The sequence below is a fragment of the Halichoerus grypus genome, chromosome 1, assembly GCF_964656455.1.
Source record: "Halichoerus grypus chromosome 1, mHalGry1.hap1.1, whole genome shotgun sequence".
Lineage (NCBI taxonomy): Eukaryota > Metazoa > Chordata > Mammalia > Carnivora > Phocidae > Halichoerus > Halichoerus grypus.
In genome coordinates, this window is record NC_135712.1 from 104,865,474 (window position 1) to 104,886,001 (window position 20,528).

The 20,528-nt window shown below is 44.6% G+C and overlaps 1 long non-coding RNA gene across 1 annotated transcript; it reads left to right on the forward strand.

Annotated features, from left to right (window-relative positions):
* The first annotated feature begins 1,061 nt into the window (after nt 1–1,061).
* LOC144381510 (uncharacterized) lies at nt 1,062–14,771 on the forward strand. The gene is made up of 2 exons (XR_013446773.1): nt 1,062–1,306; nt 11,086–14,771. It is a non-coding gene; the product is annotated as an uncharacterized LOC144381510 (long non-coding RNA).
* Nucleotides 14,772–20,528: the final 5,757 nt, after the last annotated feature.

Below are 20,528 nucleotides of genomic sequence, written 5' to 3' on the forward strand. Positions count from 1 at the left end.
AAGCTACAAGTCCTTATATTCAAATGAATACTTTTTAAGTTATTCACTTTGAGAGTTATTTTCCCAATAATTTGGAAGTGAATTTAGAAGTCTTTTTAAAGATTTTAGAGAGCGTGCATAAACAGGGAGGGACAAAGAGAGGGAGAGAGAAACTCAAGCAGATTCCACATGGGACCGGATGTGGGGCGATCCCACAATCCTGCATGACCTGAGCTGAAATCAAGATCAGATGCTAACTGACTGAACCACCCAGATGCCCCTGAATTCAGAAATTCTTTTAAAAGGCCATATATGATTTCATTATTTTACAGTTAAAATAGGTTTTCCATTTTTTAACATACCTTGATACTTTTGATTATTAGTCCACTAGACTTGGCTCCAAATGATTTCTTTTGCTGTATCAAAAAATGAAATACACCCACAGAGACAGGAACATTTCCTGTCAGGATGTTTAAAAGAAGAAAAAAAAAAAGCTGCTGAAGATGATCCCAAAGACTTACAAACATGTTCACCAGCGGTGGGCAATGGGGCTGGAAAAAGAAAAACAAGGCAACTACATTGGAGACAAGACTCACTTGGGTTTTAAAATGTTCAGTGTGCTACTTAAATCAGTTCTAACTAGAAACTAACATGGCCTAGCATGAAAGAGTAACTTCTGAAAGGGGATTAACAGTATTAAGAACGTTCTTTCTATATATGATCTTGTAATACATATTGCTGAACTGTAACTTTCTTAAAAGCCTAAACTATAAACAGGAAACCGTTTATTTCCTTTACAAGACAGGCATTGAAAAAAGGCAAAGGCAGAAGTCAACAAAGGCCCTGTTTAACAGATTAGTCTTGAATTCTTAATAGTGCTTAAATTTTTACCTACTTTACTTACATTGTTTGGAAAAAGCACCACGGGTGAGGTTTGTGAAGATGGAAGATGCAGAGAATACACTGCATGGGGGGTGAGATCTGTATGTCAGAGATGGCTTTGCAAAGATGTCTCTTTTCAGGTACCCTAATTTTTGCCTTGTGCAACAGGCAAAAAAAAACCACTCCGTTTTCTAGGTTTTTGTCAAGAAGTTGACATCCTGCTGCTGCTGTACCTGAATTTAAAAATGAATATCAATTTTTGAATTTGTATTAAGGAAAATTTCAAGTAGAAGTAGTACGATACCCATTTCTAAGCTCCAAAAATAATCAATTCATGGTCAGCCTACCTTGTTCACACCTACCAATTCACCATTCCACTTCCCACGCTTATTTGGAAGAAAATCGCAGACAACTGATTTCATCCCCAGCTATTTCAGTCTAAAAGGTAAGGATTTAAATACAACCACAATACTTTTGTTATACTTAAAAAAAATTAACAGTACTGCCTAACTACCCAGTCAATATCCAGATTTTCCTTACTATCTCTAATTTTTTTTATAATTGGGATGTTCAAGTGAAGTTCATATATGTTACATTGGTTTTAATCACAGATTCTCCCATCCTTTTTCCCTTAAAATTGTTGAGGACATTTTTGTATTCTGGGTTTGCTCATTGTAACCCTGCGGAATCCCTGGACATACTTTTCTGTCTCCTGTATTGTAAACTTAATAGATCTCAAGACTTGAGATTCAAATTTGATAACTTTTTTTTTACTATTCTGAAATTTAGAAGTCTGGGGATCCCGGCTATGTGTTATTCTAGAACTGTTACTAGACTGCTGCCTCATTCACTAGCTATTTCACTGAGTTCCTGATTCTTAATCCATTAGTGCCTGCACCTTGACAGCTTTGTGCATATTTCCCAATTGTGTACATGTTCTCTCATTTTGTGTTTCCTCTGTACAGCCATAAGTTTAATGCAGATGAATTGTTTAGTATTTGTTCTAATGATCCTGATTCTTAATACTTAAGTCCTTTCATGGTATGGAGTATTACATTTGTCCTTTATGATTGGTATCTTAACCCTAAAGGAAGACCAGTGAAACTCTTTTCACCTTTCCATATCATCAAAATTACTACCTTTTTACTGAGGCTCTTAAGTTTTGCTGTTTTATAAAGCTTTAAATATTGTCACTGTTAACCATCTGTAACCACATTATTATGCCCACAACCTGCATCAAAAGCCATCTTTAAAAATGTAAAGGTAGCTCTCATGAAGGTTTCCAAAAACAAGATAATCTCATAATAATACTCGTCCTAAGAGCCATTTCTTAGGGCTGTAATAGATAACAGTGAAGTTTTTTAAAGACCAGATTTTTCCAGAATTCATGTTAAAAGCATAGGCATATTGGGAGCTTAGTTTAGCTGGGAGAGAGAAAATGTACATGTGGTTTGATAAGGAAAACCATCACTTCCCCCACTGGGAAAATTGGGAGGGGAGCAGTATTCATTGTGTGGGCCTTGATCCTTGGCATGTCCCCTAGAGTAGCTATGTGTGTGGCTGGAAGTCACAGCTTGACTTTGTTCATTGCTTGAATGAAAGGAACATGGACTTCCCTGTCATCTCTGAATCTGAGATACTCCTCTACTAAGGGGACTTGGCCTTAACTCACAGCATTTTGTTCTAGTATATATTAGGCAAATATAGGGTTCTCTTTTTAGCTCTGCAATTCAAACAATTCTTATAAGAAAGCATCCCAACTATTTAGAAGAGTTTAAATTCTACATTTCCTATGAAGACAGTTCAAAATACAGTAATTTCAGAATGCTACTTCACTGAAATTAGATCTGATTCTGGACAAGATTTTCATGAAAACACTGGGCCCTCTGACTCCAGGTGTTCTCTTGACCCTTCTGTTTTTGCCACCCCTGCTTATTGTACTTCTAACCCAGTTCCAAGTACAGAGGAAATTGCTAGCCTGCCTGCTTTTATATGTCACCCCATTCCTATCCCTACATCAGCTATCACCTCAACACTATGCAGTAGCAGCGTTTCTGTCTATGCCTTGGCCACAATCTTTCAAACAGCAGCTAATGATCTATTTAAAACGTTCATCACATGTTCCTCTAACACATGCTTCCAATGGTTTCCCCTTTCACTTTAAATAAAATATAAACCCTTGACTCTGGCTGTACATAATCCAATCCTTGTCAGCCTCTTCATCAACCAACCTCTGTCCTTCTCAAATATGCACATCTATTCCTGAGCCTTTGCACTTGGCCTTCCTACTTGGGATGCTCTCCCAAATCTTATGTCATAGGCTTCATCATCCGCGTGCCCTTCTCTCCACAGGGGGCTTCTTTCGCACCCTATCTAAAATAAGCATCTCTAGATACCACTCCCATCATGTTCTATTCCTTAGCACTAATTTTTTCCTAATACCACTATCTGAAATTACCTTATTTTGCTTTATCATTGACTCTCTTACTCATAAGAATATAAGCTTCAAGAGAGCAGCAAAAAGTGGTTTATTCATTATCGTATGCCCCTCACCTAATCCTACAACTGTGCCTGACCCCATAATAGGGCATGTAGTAAATACTGAGGAATGAATGAATTTCACTTCTGTTGATTCTCTGACATTTTTAAGCCCTCAGCTTTCAATGTGTTCTTTAACTATGAATGTATATATTCCTTTCACAGGGTTCTAGGTTCCTGGATCTCACAAAGGGGGAGAGACCTGAAAACAGCCTAGGGGTAGCAAACTGGTAGGCCATGGCCAAATCCTGGCTTGCACATGTATCTGGTTTGTGCAATGTTAGTTTTAAATGAACTAGCTGCCACATTTTTTATTGGAAATATTCACATAAAAACCTAAACTGCCAGCTTCTTTTAAAAAAATACATGAGATCCACAATCCCTGGCAGCAACTGACTGGCCCCAGGTAGCTCTCCGGTTGGGGTGCGCACACTCCAGTGCATTATAGTTCCTTCTACTCCCTCTTACAACACTGAAGCGACTGAAGCCAGGTGTCAGCTTGCATTAATCAGTGTGCTGACAGTGGTCTTTTTCTTGAATCCTGCTCCTTTTGCTCATTGATGTTACCTGCCTGGTATTTTTTTTTTTTTTAAGATTTTATTTATTTGAGAGAGAGAGAGAGCATGAGAGGGGGAAGGGTCAGAGGGAGAAGTAGACTCCCCGCCGAGCAAAGAGCCTGATGTGGGACTCGATTCCGGGACTCCAGGATCATAACCTGAGCCAAAGGCAGTCGCTTAACCAACTGAACCACCCAGGTGCCCCCTGCCTGGTCTTTTTGCAGTAGACCCCTGACATCACAGAGACTAATCCAAGACCTACACAAATCCCCACACCTGTGAATGTGTGAGTTTGTATAGGATCCTGGGTCAGTTGAAAAATCAGATTGTTTACTGTGCCCAACCTCTCTTTACTGGCTAACCACTATTATACAGTTAACCTTTTCAAACTGCAGTTTCTCATTTGAGGAACTTTTGCATTGCTGGAGCACTTGGGGAAAAACTCCACAAGTGGATTCTTCCTGTTTTTATACAGAGCATTTGACACATCAGATCTTTGTACAGAGCACAAGGCACATCATAATCTAAGCCATGATGAGGTTCAATACTTTCCACCCTAAGTTACAAAACTAATTTTCTGCTCAAAATGTATTATTTTCTTGGATCTTTTCAAGCAAACCAAGTTTTATTCATTTAACAATTACTGCAACATGGATAAACAATGTACAATGATGTCATGTTGAAACTGGTTAGTCCTGGCAGACAATATCTTCCACACAAGTGAAATTAAGAGTCAGCAAATGAATTTTAGACTTACTTGAAAATAGTCATTGCAACTGTCAAGTGTCTGCCATAATTACATTTAACCTGATGAGGGCTACCATGATAAGTTTCTACCTAGAGAAATAAAGGTAGAGAAAGTCTTGATGGCTAGATTTGTGGCAAATATCTACATAATAATATTTGCTTGCTGGGTACTTGCTTTCCAGTTGGAGGCAATATTTTTTTTAAAAAGATTTTATTTATTTATTTGACAGAGACACAGCAAGAGAGGGAACACAAACAGGGGGAGTGGGAGAGGGAGAAGCAGGCTTCCCGAGGAGCAGGAAGCCTGATGTGGGGCTCGATCCCAGGACCCTGGGATCATGACCTGAGCCGAAGGCAGATGCCCAACGACTGAGCCACCCAGGCGACCCTGGAGGCAATTTTTTAAAAAGCCAAATAACATCCAAAGTAATCCAACTAATATCCAAAATAATCTTCATTATAGTTTAGGGCCAAGCAAGCAGTATAATGAGTGCTGAGTTGAAAGAAGGAAGAGGGACCTCTGTGGCCTAGAGGACCCTGGAAAGTTTTCAGAGAGAATAGGGAACACGGTCTGGCCTGGGATAGGAAAGGGTTTGGAAAGGCCAAGAAGGAAAGGCAATGTAATATTAAGGCAGCGTATGAGGTGGACTCTGGAGTGCGTGCTAGGAAAACACCAGACCTATGTGGCCAGAGAAGCTTGTGTAGGGAATAGTGGACTTAGGGAGTGGACTGCTGGGGGTGAGTGTTTAGCTCCTCCACTTTTTATATAATTTTGTACACATTACTTAACATCTCCAAACTTGCATTTCCCATCTGAAGAGTTCGTCATTGAGTCTGCTGTGAATTCAGGGTTAAAAGACGTAATGTACGTATGTAATGCGCTTAGCACAGTATTAGGCTCTAGTGAAGGTTCAGTAAATGGTATTACCATTATTAGCATCATCCGAGGCTTGTGGATGCCAGACTGAGATGTCTTGTAGACCAGGGAGCCACTGTGTTTAGCAGGTGGGTGACTATTAACTTCCTAGGGTCTCTGTAACAAATTACCACACACTTGAGGGGCTTAAAAGAAATGTATTCTCTCATAGTTCTGGTGTTGGCAGGGCCCTACTCCCCTGGAAGGTTCTAGGGAAGAATCCTTCCCTGACTCTTTATAGCTGCTGGTGGCTCCCAGCCATCCCTGGCGTAGCCGTGTCGCTGCATTCTCTGCCTCCATCTTCACATGGCCTTTTTCTGTGTATGTCCTCTCCCCTCTTTATAAGGACACCAGGCACTGGATTTAGGCCCCACCCTAATCTAGCATGACCTCATCTAATCTAATGACATCTGCAAAGACACTATTTCCAAATAAGGTCACATTCTAAGGTTCTAGATGGACATGAATTGGGGGGCTGTGGGGGACACTATTCAACCCACTACAGTGACATAAGAAAAACAAGTTGAAAGAAACTGAACATTTTTTTAACTTTCATTTTGAAATAATTTCAGACTTACAAAATAAATTGCAAAAATAGTACAAAGAATTCCTGTATAGCCTTCACCCAGATTCCCCAAATGTTAACATTTTACCATACTTGCTTTATCACTCTCTCTCCCTCTACGTGTGTGTACCGGATTTTCTGATATGTTTGAGAGTAAGTTGCAGTCATGATGTCCCCTTACCTGTATTTCAGTGTATAGTCCCTAAGAATAAGGACATTTATCTTACATATCCATAGCATGATTATCAAAGTCAGGAAATTGAAAAAAAAACCAAAAAACTATATTGATCTAATCAAATATTGCCAGTTTTCCTACTAATGCCCTTTTCTGGTCCGGGATCCAGTCTAGAATCACATATTGCCTTTAATTTCCTTTCTCCTGAAATAGTTACTCAGTCTGTCTTTAATGACCTTGACATTTTTTGTTTTGGGGAGATTTATTTTTTCCAACATTATAGCTTGATAAATTTCAAACCTTTAAGGAAAATTAAGAGTAGTACAACCAGTACCTTTATATTCATTAACAGAAGTTCATTAATAGTTATGTTTTGCTACACATGCATCATCTCTCTAGGTATATATGTAGACACATATTTTTGTTTTCTGAACCATTTAAGTTACTTCACCCTTAAATACTTTAACATGTACCACCAAGGATCGAGGACATTTGCCCCCATAGCCACAATTCAATTGTCATCACACTTAGGAAATTTAATGTAATACACAGTTTATGTTAGAATTTTCCAGATTGTTGTAATTGTTGTTGTTTATAACTGGGGGTTGTTTGTTTGATGCAGGATCCAAAGATTATATATTGTATTTAGTTTAATATCTCTTAGGCTACATGAATCTAGAAAATTCCCTGTGATTAGATCCATGTTAAACATTTTTGGTAGGTACATTACATAGTTGATACTGTGTTCTCAGTGTATCACTAAGTAGGCGTATGTCAATTTGTCGCATTAAGTTTGGCCATTTGACCAAGGTGTTGTCTACCAGGTTCCTCCATTTTGTAAAGGTACTTTTAATCTGTACTCTGTGGGGTTAAAAATGAAGTCTTGAGTGAATTTCCTGTTCCTTGACAGTTTTCACCAATGGGCTTTAGCATCCATTAATGGTCTTACCTGAATCAAGTTTTTTGTTTGTTTGTGTTTGTTTTTTATTAAAGTAGTTGGAAAATGGTGATTTTTCTATTTATAGCTGCCTAAATATTTATTGGTTGGCATTCTTCTATGAAGAGAGCTTTCCCTTCATCTATTATTTCATCTATAGACTCATAGATTTTAAAAAATTCCATGTGTTATAATTCATTCCTCTCATTATTCATCGTGATGCTGACATCATCCCAAATTAGGCCAGTGGAAACTCCTGTAAGCTAGCTCCTTTGACCTTTCAAAATGTCCCCATTAGTTTTGGGCATTATGTTTCTTTCTTGTACAACAAGATAATCCAGGCTCACCTTGTACTTTCTCTGCTTCAACCCCAGAACAAGCCATTCCTCTAAGAAGTACAAGTTCCTGTTAGTGAGGGACCAAATTCTGGCATAAGGTATGCTCATTGCTACTCGGTTATCAGTGTTTCTACATCCTTTCATATGAAACCTCCGATTCTACTCCATCACTATGGGGTTCTTTTGCTCCTTCCTCCCAATGTAACCCAGTAGCTTTGTAGAATGTTCTTTAATTGAGGTTTGCCCAGTGTTTTCTCATGATTAGACTCAGGTTTTGTGTTTTTGGTAGGAGTACAACAGAAGTGAGGTTGTGTCTTTCTCAGTGCATCAGATTAGGAGGCACATGTTGATTGGTTCCATTACTGATGGTGTTAACTTTGGTCATTGATTAAGGTGGTGTCTGCCAGTGTTCTCTACTTAAATGTTACTAGTTCCCCCTTTGTAATTAATAGTATCTTATGGAGGAGGTACTTTGAGATCACATAAATATTGTTTTTCATCATAATTCTGCCTACTAATTTTAGCATCCACTGATTTTAGCCTGAAACATTTATTGAAAATGATTTTCTAATTCCAGCATTCCTTCCACATTTATTAGTTGGAATCCCACTGTAAGGAAGAACGTTCCCTTCTTCAGTTACTCATTTGTTTATGTGTATCAGTATGTACTCATCTTGTGAGTCATAATCCATTACTATCATTTATTTTGTTATAATTATCCCAGATGTTGGCCAGTAAGAATCACTTTTAAACCAGTTTCTGTGTCCTTTGAGAGGAATATTTTTTTTAAAGATTTTATTTATTTTGGAGAAAGAGAGAGTACACTCGAGGGAGCACGAGCAGGGGAGGGACAGGGAGAGAGGGAGAGAGAATCAAGCAGACTCCATGCTGAGGGTGGAGCCCAATGCAGGGCTCCATCTCACGACTCCAAGATCATGACCTGAGCCAAAATCAAGAGTCAGCCACTTAACTGAGCCACCCAAGCGCCCCTGAGATGAATATTTTTAAGACTTTTCTTCACATATATGATTTCCAAAAGATTCACAACATTTGTACATTCTCTCGGAGTGTGTTATGAGAAGCCCTTGGGCTTTCTCATCAGCACTGGCTTTAAAGGAGATAGAATGACTTTTAAAGGTCAAGGTCACCACAATGGCAATGTATAGGGCTTCTCACGACAGTTTCCTTTTGGCCCATGACAACCTTCCTCACCCATGATCAGTTCCCATACTCCAACAATCTGTTCTTTCCTTACAAGAACCTTTTAGTTTGCAGTATGAGTTAGTAATAAGTACTTCCACCCATTAGAGGTCACTTTTGGCTAGATGTGAAAGATGATTTCTCTCTAAATCTCTTACCAGCTGACTGGCAAGTCATATTCTGAACACAATAAGGATTTGTCTGTTTCCAAAGGAACACTAGCATCTTTAGATGTGTCCACTTAAGCCTCATTTAAATCCTTAATCCAGACTTGAATCCTTGATGACAACTCAAAGGGTACATACCTTTGCTAAGTTCTGCTGGAAGAAAAATAAAGACAGAGACACCTATTTATGTAAGCACTATGTTTCAGGTGCCTGTTTCACATACATTAAGTCATCTCACATCTTTCAAAAACCCTATGGTGTGTGTTGGGGGGATCTCATGAAGAGGTGATTTCACACAGCTAGTAAGTGGTTGAGCCATGATTCAAACCCAAATACTTTGTTCCAGAGTCCACATCCTTAACCACTATACTGTGCATCAACCTGCATGGCTTTTCTAGAGTCCCATTTTAATTAAATCTTTCTATATCCAAGCCTGGAATCATTGGCTTCTTTATAAAGCATCCACGTAATGAGATTTAACATCATCAGAGGTCTTTTGGAGGTCAGTGGTGGTTGCTTCTCATCAGCTGTGTGTCACTGGGAACCAGTCCAGTGGAGGCATGCCTATGCCCACACCTGAGCCCCGCCTGACCTCCGTGGTTGCAGGCTGGCCAGGCCCTGGGATCAACCCCAGGAACCCGGCAGCTTCATCACCACCCTGTTCAGTGTTGTACTGAGACGACCTGAGGCCACCAGCTTGTCCCTGCTTGGCCTTTGCTTCCTAGAAGCAGTAGCAGCTTGCTTTGGAAGATGCTTCAAATTAATCCCCCGAGGTACCTTGGCAGGGGCTGGAAAGGGGGCATGGGTTCTGGTGTTAGACTGGCCTGCATTAGAAGCCTGGTGCTCCTGCTCAGTGCTGTGTGGCCTTGGGCAGAACTGCTTGACTCCATGAGCCTGAGTTTCCTCATCCGCAGGTAGACGATGATAACACTTCCCCGGCACACATGTTGTGAGAATTAATGATGTACGTAAAGGGCACTGGCACAGGGTAGGAGGTACTTGGCAGATTCTACTACTATCACCTCCTTAAAGGTAGAGCCCTATCCCCAATCAGAGTAGCTGACCCTGATGTCGTGTCCTAGGTGGCTCTGTCCTTTTCCCCAAACACTAGTGCCTCTCACTGCCTGTGTTATTTCTTGAGCAATGAAAACACATCACTCGATGCTGGCAAGTGTCATCTCTTGGGCCTGGCCTAATTCTCCAACTAGACTTCAGTCAAGTCTGGGACCGTCCTTTACACCTTTTCACATCGCTAGTCTTAACCAAGGACCCCAAACAGTAAGTGCTCAGTAAATGACTGTTGATGACAGAGACTAACGGAAGTGCCTTCACAAGGATTTATGGAATATTTACCAAGTGTCACGGCCAGGCTCTGAGAAGAGCCAGGTGATTAAAACCCAGCCAAAGGAGCTCCTGCTCTGGCTAGAAGTTCCTGCTAAGGCCTAGTACAGTTAACGCACCTTTCCAAGCACCCAGTTCCCAGGGAATGACTTTCCCTGTTGATGCGGTCTGGTTTACTGTGTCTCAAACAAGGAGGTAAAGCCACGTCCACAGCCCAGAGCCTTTTCACTGTGGAGAGTACATATGATGGCATTTAGTGCCCAAGGACCCCGGGGCCATTCGGGACCTCACAAGCTGTTTTTGCCACCTACTCCTTAAGACCAGCCCAGCAGCCTCTGCCCTCACTGGGGTTAAGAGATGGTGAGCACAGGACACAGCCCACGCTCTCCTCACCACAAGGGGTCAGTGCAAGACCACGCAGGCTAAAGAAGTTGATCAGTGACGGACTCCCTCTCCGGGACTCATTCCAGCCATGCAGTATTTGAATGATTTGTTCTTGGGTGGAGCAGATGAAAAGGGAAAGAATGGGTTGGAAAAAATGAAACTATCTGTTGAATTCACAAGTTGCTAACAGTCATGAGTTGAAACCACGTTTGACTATTTTTAGTGCAAAGACATCAGGTAATTTGAGGGTTTCAGAAAACAAGCACCATCTGGAAAACCAAATGATAAGTGAAGAAATACTATGCATTAGCAAAAGCTTTACTCTTTCATTTGCAAAAACGACTTTTTCCACCCCCCAGGAAGAGGAAGGCCTTCAGAAGTTAAAAGAAATGCAGTTTACTGACCAAGCCTCCCTCTGCAACGGAAAAAAGAACCTTCCCTCTTATCCGGGTTCAGAACTGGCAAACAACCTCAGTGTGGGCACTTCATAAATATTCACTGACAACGAAAATGTCGACAGTGCAAAGAAACCATTTTGTTATTTCAAGAACTCTTCTGAAATGCCAGTGATTGAAGCAGGGTCTTGATTATCCTTTGCAAATCTTGAACAAGAAAAGCCCAGTTCAGCTGGTCACGTGGAACAAAAGAGAACAAGCACAGTGGATTAATCTCTCCTGGAGTCTGGGGTTGTGACTATTTTCAAAGAGCAGAGCAAACTGAAGCAGTGGGTAGGATTTTTAAATAACTCCTCCCAAAACATCCCAAGCAATTGGGATTCAGTGTCTCCACCTTGTAGGTAAAAAACCACCTCATTTTACTTGGCACTGGATACGCAGGCTGCGCCTACGAACAGAAATGGGTAAAGCTGGCGCAGGGGGTGGCCGTTCATTTTAGTCATCCTAAACCATCCCCATCATGATGTATCAATTGAGCTGAGGGACACTCAGAGAGAACATGGTGAAACCAACGCATCGGTATGTTGCTCGGTCAAGGTCTGCTTGTTTTGGCTTGGGTACACCTGGCCTTGGCCAGTGTCATCTTGATAAACAGAAATGTATACACCTCAGTAACCACTGCCCAGACAGCCTGTGTTGGTGAAGCCGGGGTCTGGCTGAATTGTACCAGGATGGCTTGGAGACCTTCCATCAGAGAGCTGGGCACTGTCTGCCCCTACACACACCTCTTTCTGGGTTCTAAGAAGCACTCTCCATTTGTCAGTGGTTGGTTGACTCAGGCCAGAGCAGGGGTGGGGCAGCCACGGCTTGGGTGTGGGCCTGAGCTATCTTAGGCCTGGAACAGAACAGCTCTGTTTCCTTACACCAGCCTCCCATCCCCCACCACCATGCTGCCCCTCCCCCCACCACGAGTAGCCTCACATTTTTCTCAGCAACAGAGGGGTGGTGGGGTGAGTGCCTCCTTCTCCTCTCAATGGCTCCCCCAGTCCTCTGCGCTGGCTCTAGTTTCACACACACACACACACACACACACATCCCTACATGAGGACAGCTAACAGCTGAAGCCCACATCAGGGCATCAACCCCCGAGTCAGCGTGGTCAGATGCCTGAGCAGGCAGGGAGGCCCTGGGAAAACCACTTCACTTACCACAGTTTTAGCCCTCTGACCTTGGCCTCACATACAGGCCGCTATTTCTAGTGCCGCCCCCCGCCCCTGGCCCCAACGACCACCTCTGACCTTATCAAAATCTGCCCTTCCATTTGTCCCGCAGATACTGCCTGAACGTGTATATGTGCAAGACAGACCCCTGCTGAGAGAGGTAGGCCCTCTTCCCTTCCAGGGAAGGAAAAGAGCATTAACTGAGTCCTTGCTTTGTGCCAGAAGCTTCAGATACACGATCTTTCTTCACCTGGCGCTCGTACCTCAGAGGAAGGCCTCATTATTACCGTAAGAGCCCGCCCAGTGTAGAGGTCAGGAGCGGGGATGGTGCCGCCTAACTGCCTGGGTTCAAAGTCCAGGTTTGCTCTTCACTCTCTATGTGACCTTGGGCAGGTGATCTGACCTACGCCACCTCACCAGGAAAATGAGAATCAGGCTATTGTGAACATTAAATGAGTTAACTTATGTAAAAAGTACTAAGAGCAGCCCTATGGAAGTGTTAGTCCCCATGATATAATAATATCAGCTACTATATGTTCAAGATGACAAAACAGGCCACACCATCATGTGTAAAGCCGAGATTCTGGTGGGCCCCATACCAGCCTCTCCCTTCATTACATGCTGCTTCGCTTTAACATTGTAAAGGGTCATCCCCTTCCAGGGAGAGTTCCATTTGGCCAATGGCCAGAGCCTTAAAAGTGAGTGTGGGAGAGAAATTGGGAGAACAGGAGCCACCTGAGTCTTGTTTGGGCTCCTGCAGTTGTGTCCCATGAGCTGAGGGTTACCAGTGACCAGCAGTGCTCCGTTCCCCATCTCTGGGCAGGAAGGTCCTGACTGGTTGTGGTTCTGGAGGCGGCTGGCCCTGGCACCTGCTCCTTCCTCTCCTCAGAAGCAGGCTGAGACCCCGTGTTTCTAACTCTCCTCCTCAGCCCCATCTTCACCCCCCTAGAAATGGGGTAGTTTTTCCTGAAGACATGGCAGATGTTCAGTTTAAACCCACAACCCCACCTGCTCCAAAGCACATATTCTCTCCATTCCTATCTTGGTCAGTTGCCCCAGAGCTGCCCAGACATCTGTGCTCGTCAGACAAATGAGGCCACAGGGATTGACCGTCATGCCTCGGCCTCCATGCGCAGGGGAGGGAGGAGACAGGAAACCGGAACAAAGGCCAATGCCCGTGGCAGGCACATGCATGCGTAACTAAGTCATCTGATCACTCCATTTATAAATCCAGTCGATGGGAAAATCACATGCACTCACCTAACATGCTACAAGGGACTCCTCCCTTCAGCCCCAAAGCAGAAAAGTACCCAGAGGTGTGTCGGGTCAGGCAAACTACAGTCTCAATGGTGCAGCATTTTCTGGAGCTTAGATTATGCCCTGAATTGATACTCTCCTCGTTAGCTTTGTGATCTTGGCTAAATATTTCTGAACCCCTCTGGACCTGGATTTACTGATATATAAAAACAGGGCAAATCACCCCTACTTCACAGGATTTTGCTAGGGTTAATTGCAGTGACATATGCAAAAATGCCAGGGGCTGGCACAAGAGAGATAGTTAGAAAATGTGAAATCTCCCAGATTGTGTAAGAAACGAGGTATAATCTCACTTAGTTCCACCCCAGAGACAGAGGATCTGGAAGAAGGCTTTCTGCACACTTGCTCGGACGTCCCCATCTCTAATGGGTAGAGAAGCCTCCGTGTCACTTCATGGCACTGTGGGTGTCAAGAGGCCCTTCTCAGGAAATCCAGGCCTGGAACCAGCAGTGCCTGTGACGGGTTGCCCACGGCCTTCTTGGGTCCCCTGGGCCTCTGTGACGAGCTGTCCACCTGCCCCGCCACTGTCAGGCCCTCCAGGCTTGTCAGTGTTGTGCTTACCGGTTTCCTCAAAGCAGGACGGTATTTACCACCAGTGGACAAAACTCTTCTCAGTTGTGCAGTGAATCCCTAGATGCTTACCATCCTGCCTGCTTAGGAGGAGGAGGAGAGAGAGGGCATGGGGTAGGAGGGGAGGACTCAGGGTGAAAGTTCCAGAAGTCCAGCAACGTTTCATCCCTGTCCCAACGCCAGGAAGCTGAGTCTGAAAGGAAACTCCTCAGAGGCCTGGCAAAAGGCCAGGAAGGGAATAAAGAGATATTGGAATGTTGAATGCTCTGAAGAAATCTGTCAGATGAGAAAGGAAAAGGAAAGTAGTTAACCAGGTCAAAGGGCATGAGTTTTCAGTCTACTATTCATCATGACAGGAGGGTGACTATTGACCAGATGATTTCTTTCACGGGTACAGAGGGAAAATGCTTGTTACTTTTTTGTGCATTGGGTTCAAGGTGAGGGGTTTGAATACCTGGGTTCAAGCTGTTGCTCCCCTCTGACCCACACGTGACCCTGAGACCTCAAATTCCTCACCTGAAAATAAAAGCAGTTGCTACCTCAGGGCTGTGGTGAGCAGTCTGTGAGAACATACGCGAGGAGGCTTCTCATAAACAAGGGAACACTGCAGTTATTGGTCACTCGTCATTTTTAATATGTAGGAACTCTAACTTCTCCCCATGCCAACTAGCGCTGTCTCGGTATCAGCAAAAAGACAGCGATTTATCAAGGCCTTTTATAATCTTTGGGGATTTAAAGGCTTTAAAGGCTGAAGAAGAAAAGCCAAGTACTTTGCTTTCTCACCTGTTCCTCCCTCCAATCCCCAGCATCTTGAGGGGAATATGGGCCCTTTTGGGGAAAGGCCACTGTCAGGCCCCAAGCAGGCCCCCTGCAGGCTCAGAGCAGAACCAGCCACTGGGGAGCAACTGGGGAGGGGGGGAGAGGGGGAGGGAGGATAGAGAGCCCACACATGCCTCCCTCCTCCCGTCTGGGGCTGCAGTATGCACATTTTTCTTCGTGGGCCACTTCCTCCATTAAAAGGGTATTTAATATTAAATTTTATGACTGACTTGATACAAAAATGGATATGATCCAGGCTGGGCTCATTATTGCATATTCATCATGATTAATTTTTCTTATGACTTTAATAGAAATTTACTTTACAAGAAATGCAGTCGGAGAAGGACTTTGGCCACTAGGGTGCAGCACGAGCTCGCTAGATGGTTACGGGGACTGGGGTGGAGGGGTGGCCTGGAAAACAGTGGGGAAAGACAGGACGACGACTCCCACCGCTGACTCACAAAGGGCTTTTGCTTCTCACAGCGTCTCCTCCGAGAGTGTTGTGTTAGCTCCTCACATCAGCCCCAGGAAGCAGCCGGGTGGGGCAGGAGTTACTGCCTCACTTGGGACAGAGAAGGGAGGCTCACCCCAGGAGGCCCAGTGTGGCACTGGGTCACACGGTGGCAGAGGCGGGCCCAACCAGAATTTCCTGGCTCCTCCTGCCATGCCTCGCTCTCAGAGCCTCAGCCAGGCTGGGTACTGAGCAGACAAGGGTAGGACTGGGAGGCCAAACTATACTTCATGCTGGTGGCTCAACTCCACCAAGCCTCCCCTGCCTAACCCCCCCACCCCCAACTCTCTGGGAAGCAGCAACCCTCCTTCTGAATCCAGGCAGAAGGGACCCTACGTTCCAGACCCAGGCCCTACCCCCAGCCTCCCTCGGGGCCAAACAGTGCCTTTGTTCACCCCCGCCCCCTCCCGCCCGACCACTGGCCAGCCCAGAGCGAGCCTTGTAGGTGGGAGACGTTCATTCCGCTCCCTGAAGGGCCAGCAACATCCGAAGCATACAAAAGGCATTCACTGTGCAAAGGCTAAAAGAAGAAATAAGCTCTATAGGGGCGCCGAGTGCCTGGCAAAGGCACACAGTGAAGAAGGAAAGACCAAAAACAAAAGCAAATAGAGCCCGGGCGGGAGATGGTGGGATCTCGGAGGCTGCTTTTCTACCTCCCAGGGGGAACACCCAGCATGCGGCCCGGTGGAGTGCGCTGCAAGGCTGGAACAATAGGCCTTTCTCCTCCAGCAGCAGGAAGAGAGCCGGGCTCACACAGGCCAACTCTGTGCTGGAGACTGGACTGAAGGGGAAGCTAGTTTACAACTCCGATAATTCATGTCCAGTTTCCTTCTTTCGAGGTGAGGGTGGTGCCTAAGCCCATGTGATAATAAAAGGTAGACTTCCTCGTTGGACGAGCAGAAAAGGACTGCTCACTTTTCCAGGGGAAACACGAGAACCCAACTGAAATGGATGTGGCAAAAGCCAACATCCTAGGGTGGTTTGTTGAGTTCCAGAGAGCACCTCTGTGGGTTCAAAGGAGCCAAGAGGGTTCTGGGAATAAGGATTCCTTGGCAAAGTGTGGCCAGGGCTGAGGCAAGGGGGCATGGCATTACACAGAGGCCCTGGAGAGTGAGATTGGAATTCCCTCTGCTGCTGGCTTTGAAGACGGGGAAGGGGTTTCAATCCAAGGAGTGTAGCAGCCTCGAGAAGCTAGACAAGAGAACAGATTCTTCCCTGGAGCATCCAGAAGGAACACAGCCCTGCCTCCACCCTGACTTTAATCCAATAAAACCCACTCCTGACCTCCAGAACCGTGAGAGAAGAAATGTGTGTCATTTTTAAGCCACGAAGTTTCTGGTAATTTGTTAGCGTGGCAATAAGTAACTAATACACATCTTCCCACCTTTCCATCCCACTGATATTTCGTTTGCAGCTTTAAAGAATAGGCTTGAAAACTAATTTGCCACCCCTTGATTTCTACTCAGTGAGATATAAAAATAAATGATTTGGAAAATTACAGTAAAAATACCATGTCCCTTTCATTCAATAATGAAAGCTGTAGATACTTGATCAAGTTGGACTCAGTTGGACATAAAAAAATAAACAATTTAGTATTTCTCTCATCATCATCCTTTTAGGTCCCTCTGTTGAATTATTCTTCCACGTTCCTGGGTGAAATGCTGGGCATATCCTCAAGCTTTCCTGGTCACTTTAAGGTATTAATAAGCATCTCATTTTTAGGTATAGAAAGTCCAGGCTAGTCTCACATCCAAGCTTTAGTCTCTGATCTAAGATACAGCTTTTTCCCCGCCCTAGTTGGGGCCTGAGAAAGAGTCTGAAGCCTGCGCAAGTGCAGAGGGTGTGTTGGGGAGAAAGGTTAGCTTCCTGACCAGTTTCCCACTGGGTTCTCCCATTCCTCCACCGCTCACGTTGCTGGCTCCGGCCCCTTCCTGGTGGGGAGGTAAGGCGCAGGAGGACTGTCCTGGCTTGGAGTGTGGCAGATATTCCTCAGGGAGTATTCTGGACATGTCCAACCTCACAGTCCCCTGAGGAAACATCCCAATCGCTGGCTGCCTCCGAACAGCCCCTCCCTCAGTCCCCACCGACAGCACACTCCGGAAAGAACCCAGCTCTGTTAGGAACCCCTCACTCCTCCGTCTTGTGGGGTGGGGTCTCTTTCGTGATGACACCTTCCACAGTCTCCACTGGACCCATGTGAATGCGCCTCTTTGCTTTGCCCAGCACTGGGGTTGCATGCCATCCTCACACAGCCCTTCCTTTCTACTCTCCTGTCCCAGGCAGCTCCAGCCAGAGCCTCGTGCTTAGATTTTCCAGGTAAGCTGCAGTTTCAGGAACTGTCCTAGGCAGTTGGGCAGTGGGAAGTAACAGTAGCCATCAGTATGTAGAGGTAGGTGGGGATTAATTATTCCTTCACAATTTTGTCACTAGCTAATCATGAAAGCTCTTGTTTTTGCACAAAAGATTCATTTAAGAGAAACATCATGATATTGCAGAGGCAAGATTCAAATAAACTATAGGGTTAGCATTAGACAACCAGATTCCTTCAAACCAATTGCTGGTTACAGGACATTAGACATCAAGCTTCCAGTGCCTTTAAAAGCACAGGTCATAGGCCCCCCAGACCTAGGCTCAGTCCATGCAAGTGTGAGGAGGATCTTAAATATTTGGCTAATCCACCTAACTTGAATAATATTAATTTCACTAAATAAAACCCATTTTAAGCATTCATTATGCTAATTAGCAAAGCCCCTGGCATTGCTCAAAGATAAGGTAACTATGTAATCTGTGGTAGCTGCCCCTGGAGTGTGGGTAAGGCTAGAGCTTAACACACACACACGGTGTCACCCTGCCTGTGTTGAAGCAGCGATTGGGATGTTTCGTCAGGGGACTGTGAGGTTGGACATGTCCAGAACGCTCCCCGAGGAATATCTGCCACACTCCGATTACATTACAGACATCATAAGGGCCAGGCTCCAGTCTGTTTCCCTAAACTCCTGATGACACAGGTCAAGCCCTCCTTAGAAGCCTCTCCCCACATTCTGTCTCAGTACTGTGACGGCATGGGGCTGGGCAGTTTCCACAGCTCTGCTTGATCAGCCAGGAGGCAAGATGTCGGTTTCCCTCTTGGGAGACACCCCACCTTCCCCCAGTGGTTTTCTCAAAGCCCCTCCCTGCACTTGGCTCGCGGTGGAGATTCATGTTCTCAGCACACCCATGACTCTCCTCAAAGAAGTCCCACTGCTCTCCTCCCCATCAACTTCCTCCTCTTCTCTCCACACCCCTGTATAGGTGATAGGCTCAGGGTCACTGGGCTGGGTTTTATAAGTCACTACTTAGCAAATTTTGTGTGAGGGTCTAGCTCCCCTCCAGGGAATATGTAAGGGCCACATAATTCCCCTGTTTTTAGCTTTGAGGGATGAGCTAAAATTCTGTAGTCACAGAACAGCCTCCTGCCCGCCCGCCACCGCCCCTTAACGTCCTGCTACAGGGCAATGGGATTTGTCTTGTTTCCCTTTTTACTTTGATTGTCAAGGCTGAGTTTGATACCTGCTCGCAGTAGCTTCTCCTCAGCCTAGATTTCAAAACCCCCACGGGGGGGGGGGTCCAGCTCTCCCTCTGCCTCCCTCCCTCTTCCTCCCTGCTAACTCACTCACAGCTTCTCCCTTCTATTTTCTTCCCTGTGTCGCTCTCTGCTGCTCTTCTTTTGCCCTTGCTTTAACGACTCTGATGTTTGCTCACTTGCTTAAAGCTGAGGCAAAGTTATCTAGAAGTAAATAATTTTTTAAAAGTTATAAAGTTTTACTGTAAGTTTCTCAGCAGATGGTTACATGAAGGCATGGGAAAAACATGAATATTCTTCCCTGTGAGAAGTCACAACACCAAACGCACAGACGACATTTGTTTTGCTAGCGGCTGCGACAGCATTTCTCTTTAATCGGATGATGAAAGATCAATCGTATGACATCAGAGAAACATCTTCTGATCACAAGTTCCACAGAATTTGGAGAAGCAACGAAGGCGAACGTTTAACACAAACATGTTTTATTTTCAGAAGAGACTAATGATGGCTAAAGGAGTAGGAACAAGACACACGTGAAGGAGAGTTTGAGCGCTCTGAAGAGTTGCTCTCTACAGAAAAAATGGGAAGTGGAAATAATCTGGGAGCGATGGGTATAATGTGCCTACTTCATAGGCCTGCTGGGAAGGCTAAAAAAATTTTTGCCAAGTACTCCGTACAGTGCCTGACACTTAGCGGAGTTGCAAGAAATGTTCTTCCCTTTCCCTTCTCCGTCAGCCTTTCCTCTAAGGGTCCTAAGAACCCAAAAGAGTTTTTTTTCCCAATCGCTCCTTGAGTGACTTTGCAAATACGACTTTCCTCAAACTGACTGAACAAATAAATTTGGGGGGAAATGAGAAGTTTTCCTGCTGGATGGAAGGAAGCACAGATGTTAGGCTTTGTTGAACAATGAGTTGCGCACTCAAAGCACTTGAAATTGAGGAAATCTGTGCTGCTAGTTGAGGGGAAGTCAGGAATGATTCACAAGCTGTGAGTCCCAGCATATCCCAGAGCAGCTGCACTGTACCAAGGGTCAGGGTGCTGGGTGGGGCACCCACAGCTGCAAGGTGTGCTTCGAGTCAGTTGTTACCAATAAAGAAAGTACTGAAGCTCATGACTCACTCAAACAGTAATACATTCAACTAGATAGGCTTTCTTGAGGGGAGGGCGGGAGCAGAGCGTAGCTCACTGGGATGGTACACAATTCTGGGTGGGCCTTTGGGAGCCTTGCAAGTGAATGTCACCCAAACGGATGCCAAAACTAAAAATGATTGCATATGCCATTTAAGGCAGATCGAAAGAACATTTTGAGGCAATCTAGAATAACTAATTTTTATAGCCTCTCACTTCTGAGAAGTTTTGAGGGGAATCATTAAAGAAGATGTAGTACCTCAAACAAAGATGAGATGAA